This window comes from Coregonus clupeaformis, chromosome 19, assembly GCF_020615455.1.
Source record: "Coregonus clupeaformis isolate EN_2021a chromosome 19, ASM2061545v1, whole genome shotgun sequence".
NCBI classification, from domain to species: Eukaryota; Metazoa; Chordata; class Actinopteri; order Salmoniformes; family Salmonidae; genus Coregonus; species Coregonus clupeaformis.
In genome coordinates, this window is record NC_059210.1 from 5,790,274 (window position 1) to 5,798,031 (window position 7,758).

Sequence of the window (7,758 nt, forward strand, 5' to 3'; positions counted from 1 at the left end):
GTTCTTTCCTTATGCAGTGTGGGTTAGTGTTCGATCTACAGCCCTACTCTTATGCCACAGACAAGGCTAGGATAGCCTTTGTGATTGAGTTGCTGCGTGGTCGAGCGCTGGAGTGGGCTTCAGCCGTTTGGGAACGACAAGACCCCTGCATGGCTTCATACCAGGGGTTCACGGCCGAGATGAGGAAGCTCTTCGACCATTCCGTCCGAGGGAGGGACGCAGCTAGGCGCCTGTTTTCGCTTCACCAAGGAACTCGCAGCGTGGCCGACTTCGTGATCGAGTTCAAGACGTTGGCTGTGGAGAGTGGGTGGAATGAGGAGTCTCTGCAAGCGGCCTTTTACCAGGGTCTGTCGGAGCAGCTCAAGGATGAGTTGATCTCCTATCCGGAGCCTAGTGACCTGGACAGCTTGGTAGCCTTGTCTATTCGGGTGGATAATCGAGTCCGAGAGCGAAGGAGGGAGAAGCAATGGGGTCCGTCCAATCGATCAGCTTCTCAGTTCCCAGTCGGGTCGGGTGGTGGACCAGAACACGTCGATCATTCTCCACCACAAAGGATTAGTGGAGAGGTCCTCTCTCCCGATTCTGAACCCATGCAAGTGGGGCGGCACGGGTTAACCAAGGAGGAGCGTCAACATAGACGTAAGACCAACTGCTGCCTCTACTGTGGTAGCTCGGGACATTACATCTCCACTTGTTCCCGGCGGTCGTCAAACTGCCCGGCTCGCTAAAGTTGGGAGGACTTTTAGCGAGCCAGTTTCAACCTCTCAGTACCTCTGTCAGACCCCGTTTCCGGCTACCCTTGTGAACAGGAATCAGAGCTTAGCGATTAACGCGTTTATCGATTCAGGTGCCGATGGAAGCTTTCTTGATGCCGAGTTGGTGGAACAGCTGGGGCTTTCCAAGGAGCAATTGCCGGAAGCCATTGAAGCGACCACTCTGAACGGCAGTAGTCTGGCACGTATCACGATGAGGACTGAACCGGTTAAGATGCTGTTGTCGGGGAATCATTCGGAGATGATTTCATTCTTCATTCTGCCGTCTTCCCATGTTCCTCTGGTCCTTGGATACCCCTGGCTGAAGGAACACAATCCCACGTTCGATTGGGTGACGGGCAAGGTAACGAGTTGGAGCCTTGATTGTCATGCTAACTGTCTCAAGACTGCCTGTCCCCATTCGGTTCCCAGTCAGGTGATTGAGGCTAAACCCCCAGATTTGTCCCTGGTTCCCGAGACATATCACGATTTGGGGGAAGTGTTCAGTAAGCAGAAGGCTCTGTCACTCCCTCCCCACCGACCATATGATTGTGCCATCAACCTGTTCCCTGGAGCTGTCTACCCCAAGGGAAGGTTATACAGTATCTCCCGCCCTGAACGTGAGGCTTTGGAGACCTACATCAAGGAGTCCCTAGCTGCTGGTCTCGTTCGTCCCTCGTCATCACCCCTGGGGGGCAGGATTCTTCTTTGTGGGTAAGAAGGATGGCTCTCTTCGACCGTGTATTGATTATCGGGGGTTGAATGACATCACGGTCAAGAACAAGTATCCCCTGCCCTTGATGAGTTCTGCCTTCGACTCCTTACAGGGTGCTACGGTGTTCACCAAGCTAGACCTACGCAATGCGTATCACATGGTCCGGATCAGAGAGGGAGACGAGTGGTTGACGGGTTTCAATACACCGATGGGTCACTTCGAGTATCAGGTGATGCCGTTTGGACTGACCAATGCTCCAGCGGTATTCCAGAGTATGGTGAACGACGTCCTGAGAGATATGATCGGTCTCTTTGTGTTTGTTTACCTGGATGACATTCTGATCTTCTCGAAGGAACCTTCCGACCACGTCCAGCATGTCCGGCAGGTTCTGCAGCGATTGTTGGAGAATCGCCTGTTCGTGAAGGCCGAGAAGTGCGAGTTTCACGCCCACACGACATCCTTTCTCGGGTACATCATCTCCAGGGGAGAGATTAGGATGGACCAGGAGAAGGTTAGAGCGGTTCTGGAATGGGCCCAGCCCGGTACGAGATTGCAGCTCCAGAGATTTTTGGGGTTTGCGAATTTCTACCGCAGATTCATCCGGGATTACAGCCGTGTGGCCGCTCCGTTAACTGCCTTGACTTCCAGTATCAGGAGCTTCAAGTGGAATCCGGAGGCGGATCGAGCGTTTCTGGATTTGAAGAGGCGATTCACCAACGCACCGATTCTCTCTCAACCGGACACGGCCCGTCAGTTCGTCGTTGAAGTGGACGCGTCTGATGTGGGAGTTGGCGCCATCCTGTCGCAGCGATGCTCCACGGACAGTAAACTCCATCCCTGCGCCTACTACTCTCGTCGCCTTTCGCCTGCGGAGAGGAATTACGATGTGGGTAACCGGGAGCTTCTCGCGGTGAAACTTGCCTTGGAGGAGTGGCGCCACTGGTTGGAGGGGGCGGAGCAACCGTTTATTGTCTGGACTGACCACAAGAATCTTGCTTACGTGCAATCGGCTAGACGTCTCAACTCCCGTCAGGCCAGGTGGTCGTTGTTTTTCGGACGATTCAATTTTTCCCTGACGTTCCGACCTGGATCTAAGAACGGCAAGGCGGACGCCTTGTCTCGGATGTTCTCCAAGACGGAGGAGAGTGGGTCCAAGACCGAGACAATTCTCCCCCGGAACTGCGTCGTGGGAGCTGTTAGGTGGGAGATTGAGGAGGAGGTGATGGCGGCTCTTCGGACGCAGCCCGGTCCCGGTAACAGTCCACCCGGTCGGTTGTTTGTGCCTGAGTCGGTTCGTCCTGCGGTCCTCAAATGGTCCCACGCCAGCAAGATGGCTTGTCACCCTGGCGTGGCTCGGACGATGGCGTTTCTTCGCAGACGTTTTTGGTGGCCTGCCATGGCCGAGGATACTCGGGGTTATGTTGCTGCCTGTCCAGTGTGTGCGCAGAATAAGGGTACCAATCGGCCCAGCTCTGGAATACTTCACCCCCTTCCTATTCCCCGGCGACCATGGTCGCATCTGGCCCTGGACTTTGTCACTGGGTTGCCCGCTTCTGAGGGGAACACGGTCGTTCTGACTATCGTGGACAGATTCAGCAAGTTCGCCCACTTTGTGCCAATTGCCAAGCTTCCCTCTGCCTCGGAGACGTCCGAGATCCTGGTTAGGGAGGTTTTCAGGGTCCACGGGTTGCCCAGTGATATCGTTTCCGACCGTGGCCCTCAGTTTACCTCTGCTGTCTGGAAGTCCTTCTGTTTGGCCATTGGAGCTACAGTCAGTCTCACATCTGGTTTTCACCCCCAATCTAATGGTCAGGCGGAGAGAGCCAACCAGAAGATGGAATCCACGCTACGCTGCCTGGCCTCTTCCAACCCCACCTCCTGGGTCCCTCAGTTGCCTTGGGTTGAGTATGCCCACAATACTCTCCCTACATCTGCCACTGGGATGTCTCCCTTCCAGTGCCTGTATGGCTACCAACCTCCCTTGTTCCCTTCTCAGGAGAAGGAGCTCTCAGTGCCTTCTGTTCAGGCCCATATTCGTCGTTGCCACCGGACCTGGCATCGGGCCAGAAAGGCACTCCTTAGAGTTTCGGACCGGTATCAGCTCCAGGCGAATCGTCGCCGGATCCCGCTCCCACCTACACCATCGGAGATAGGGTCTGGTTGGCCACACGGGATCTTCCTTTACGGACTGAGTCTAGGAAGTTGTTACCGAAGTTCATTGGTCCGTTTGTGGTGGAGAAGGTGATCAATCCGGTGGCAGTTCGACTCAAACTCCCGAGGACGCTCAGAGTCCATCCCACCTTTCATGTCTCCTGCCTCAAGCCTGTTTTCCTCAGTCCTCTGTTGCCTCCTCCGCCTCCTCCTCCTCCTCCTCGGATGATCGGAGGTGGTCCTGCCTACACGGTGCGACGCATCATGGATTCCAGACGGCGGGGCCGGGGTTTCCAGTATCTCGTGGACTGGGAGGGGTATGGTCCTGAAGAGAGGAGTTGGATTCCGCGGCGACAGATCCTAGATGCTGACCTCATCCGTGACTTCTACCGCCTCCATCCTGGCGCTCCGGGAGTCCGCCCGGTGGCGTTCGTCGGAGGGGGGGTACTGTAACGATCCCGGCAGTCTGAGTCGGGTCCTGTCTGTGGACTAGTTTTTCTGCTCGGGATCTCCAGTTTCCCGAGGGTTCTGGAACGCTCGGGGAGCTCTCTTGATTTCCGCACCTGCATCCCATCAGCAATCTGCACACCTGGTCCTGATCATCACCCTTCTTAGGCTCTGGCCTAACATCCATTCCCTGCCGGATCGTTAGCCATGAACAGTAGGTTTACCAGAGTATCAGTCTTAGAGCTTCTAGCGTTAGTTTTGTTGTTTTGCACCTTGTTGGTTTGTTGTTTACTTACCTCCGTTTTGTTCCATCTGCAGTCACTCGTCCGGAACCTTCATCCAACCTCTGCCTGGTGGTCGGCGGCTGCCGAGCCATGATTGGATCAACCACTGCACCCCCAACAACTAATCAACGCCGCCCGCTCTGTTCCCTGGATTATTCAGCATCACTCTTGAATTTGTAAATAAACACTCACCTTCGTTTCAACTTACCTTGTCCTGGTCTGCTTCTGGGTTCTGGCTTTGTAACTCGTGACAGTATCTTTGTTTTGCAGATGCTGATTGAAGTTGGAGTGAAAAGGAGGCAAGAATGGGAAGGTGGTCACTTCTGATGTCATGGCTGACGGAAGAGCTGAGGAGTTTGGCAGCCAGGTCCAGAGAGCAGAGGACTAGGTCAAGGATATCTGCAGTGGAAGTGGAGGAGTGGATGTGCGTGGGCTCGTCGTTATTGATGATGGTGAGGTTTGTATTCTTGAGGATTTTCTTTCCCAGACTGGTTTGTGGTGTTACAGTTCAAATCTGTGTTTTTGTCATTAAAATCTCCCATGTGATTCGTTTTTCTGAGGCTGCTATTGTGGGTGGACAGTGACGTGGTGTGTGCATTTAAAATGACTCTTGCGGCTATGTACTCGTTATTGTTGAGCTTTTCTTTTGTGAAATCAAAAACAGCTTCAGAGTATTCAACACCTTCCTTTAAAAGCTGTGCCACACCCCCTCCAGGAATACGAAAACATGTGGTTGTGCTTAACAAAGTTTCATTTATGGAGGCTATCATCACATTGTTTTCTTGGAGTAATTGGATCAGTTCTTCTTGATTGCTTCTTATACCTCTGATGTTATTATGTAAAAAGATGGTTGGGGTAGCCATCTAGTTGAAAGGCAATAAAACTTTGAAAGGTGAGTAAAATGTGGTAAGACTGGTTAAGAGGTTAAAAAGTAGTGAGTCTCTTTAAAAACCCCAAAATAAAATGTAATCTTAAAAGTCTGAGTGCCTCATGATGCTGTCTAGGACACGCTTAAAGCTGCAATCTGTAACTTTTTGGGCGACCCGACCAAATTCACATAGAAATGTTAGTTATAGATCTCTCATTCTCATTGAAAGCAAGTCTAAGAAGCGGTAAATCTGTTCTATGTGTGCTATTTCTATCCTCCCACTCTTAAGTTTTGTTTTTGCGTCTTTTTCTGTCAGTTTTATACACCAGCTTCAAAACAGCTGAAAAAAAATGTGTTATGGAAAATATATTTCACAGCGGTTTAGATGGTACGATGATTCTTTACTGAAATTAGTCGACGTGGGCCGCTCCCAAGGACTGTGTGCTCTCGTTCTCCGTGACCGACGTGAGTAAGACATTTAAGTGTGCTAACCCTCGCAAGGCTGCCGGCCCAGACGACATCCCTAGCCGCGTCCTCAGAGCATGCGCAGACCAGCTGGCTGGAGTGTTTACGGACATATTCAATCTCTCCCTATCCCAGTCTGCTGTCCCCACTTGCTTCAAGATGTCCACCATTGTTCCTGTACCCAAAAAAGCAAAGGTAACTGAAATGACTATCGCCCCGTAGCACTCACTTCTATCATCATGAAGTGCTTTGAAAGGCTAGTCAAGGATCATATCACCTCCACCTTACTTGACACCTTAGACCCACTTCAATTTGCATACCGCTCCAATAGATCCACGGACGATGTAATCGCCATCGCGCTGCACACTGCCCTATCCCATCTGTACAAGAGGAATACCTATGTAAGAATGCTGTTCATTGGCTAGAGCTCAGCCTTCAACACCATAGTACCCTCTGAGCTCATCATTAAGCTCGGAGCCCTGGGTCTGAACCCCGCCCTGTGCAACTGGGTCCTGGACTTCCTGACGGGCCTCCCCCAGGTGGTGAAGTTAGGAAATAACACCTCCACTTCGCTGATCCTCAACACAGGGCCCCCACAAGGGTGCGTGCTCAGCCCCCTCCTGTACTCCCTGTTCACCCATGACTGCGTGGACAAGCACACCTCCAACTCAATCATCAAGTTTGCAGACAACACAACAGTAGTAGGCCTGATTACCAACAATGACAAGACATCCTACAGGGAGGAGGTGAGGGCCCTGGTGGACTTCAGGAGACAGCAGAGGAAGCACGCCCCCATTCACATCGACGGGGCCGCAGTGGAGAAGGTAAAAAGCTTCATGTTCCTCGGCGTACACATCACTGACAATCTGAAATGGTCCACCCACAAAGAGAGTGTGGTGAAGAAGGTGCAACAGTCCCTAACACCCTCACAAACTTTTCCAGATGAACCATTGAGAGCATCCTGTCAGGCTGTATCACTGCCTGGTACGGAAACTGCACCGCCCGCAACCGCAGTGCTCTCCAGAGGGTGGTGCGGTCTGCCCAACTCATCACCGGGGGCACACTGCCTGCCTTCCAGGACACCTACAGCACCGGATGTCACAGGAAGGCCAAAAAGATCATCAACGACATCAACCACCCAAGCCAGGGCCTGTTCACCCTACAATCATCCAGAAGGCGAGGTCAGTACAGGTGCATCAAAGCTGTGACCGAGAGACTGAAAAACTGCTTCTATCTCAAGGCCATCAGACTGTTAAATAGCCATCACTAGCTGGCCTCCACCCAGTACCCTGCCCTGAGCTTAGTCACCGTCACGAGCCGGCTACCACCCAGTTACTCAACCCTGCACCTCAGAGGCTGCTGCCCTATGTACATAGACTAGAAATCACTGGCCACTTTAAGAAATGGAACACTAGTCACTTTAATAATGTTTACATATCTTGCATTACTCATATCATATGTATATACTGTATTCTATACTATTCTACTGTATCTTAGTCCATGCCGTTCTGTCATTGCTCGTCCATATAAATTATATACTGTATTCTAGTCAGTGCCATCCTATTCAACTATTGCTGTATATATACTGTACCATTTGCCTTGATGACAGCTTTGCACACTCTTGGCATTCTCTCAACCAGCTTCATGAGGTAGTCACCTGGAATGCATTTCAATTAACAGGTGTGCCTTCTTAAAAGTTAATTTGTGGAATTTCTTTCCTTCTTAATGCGTTTGAGCCAATCAGTTGTGTTGTGACAAGGTAGGGGGGTACTTTGAAAGTTTCTTCAAGTGCAGTCGCAAAAACCATCAAGCGCTATGATGAAACTGGCTCTCATGAGGCCACCACAGGAATGGAAGACCCAGAGTTACCTCTGCTGCAGAGGATAAGTTCATTAGAGTTACCAGCCTCAGAAATTGCAGCCCAAATAAAAGTCACAGACACATCTCGACATCAACTGTTCAGAGGGGACTGTGTGAATCAGGCCTTCATGGTCGAATTGCTGCAAAGAAAGCACTACTAAAGGACACCAATAATAAGAAGAGACCTGCTTGGGCCAAGAAACACGAGCAATGGAC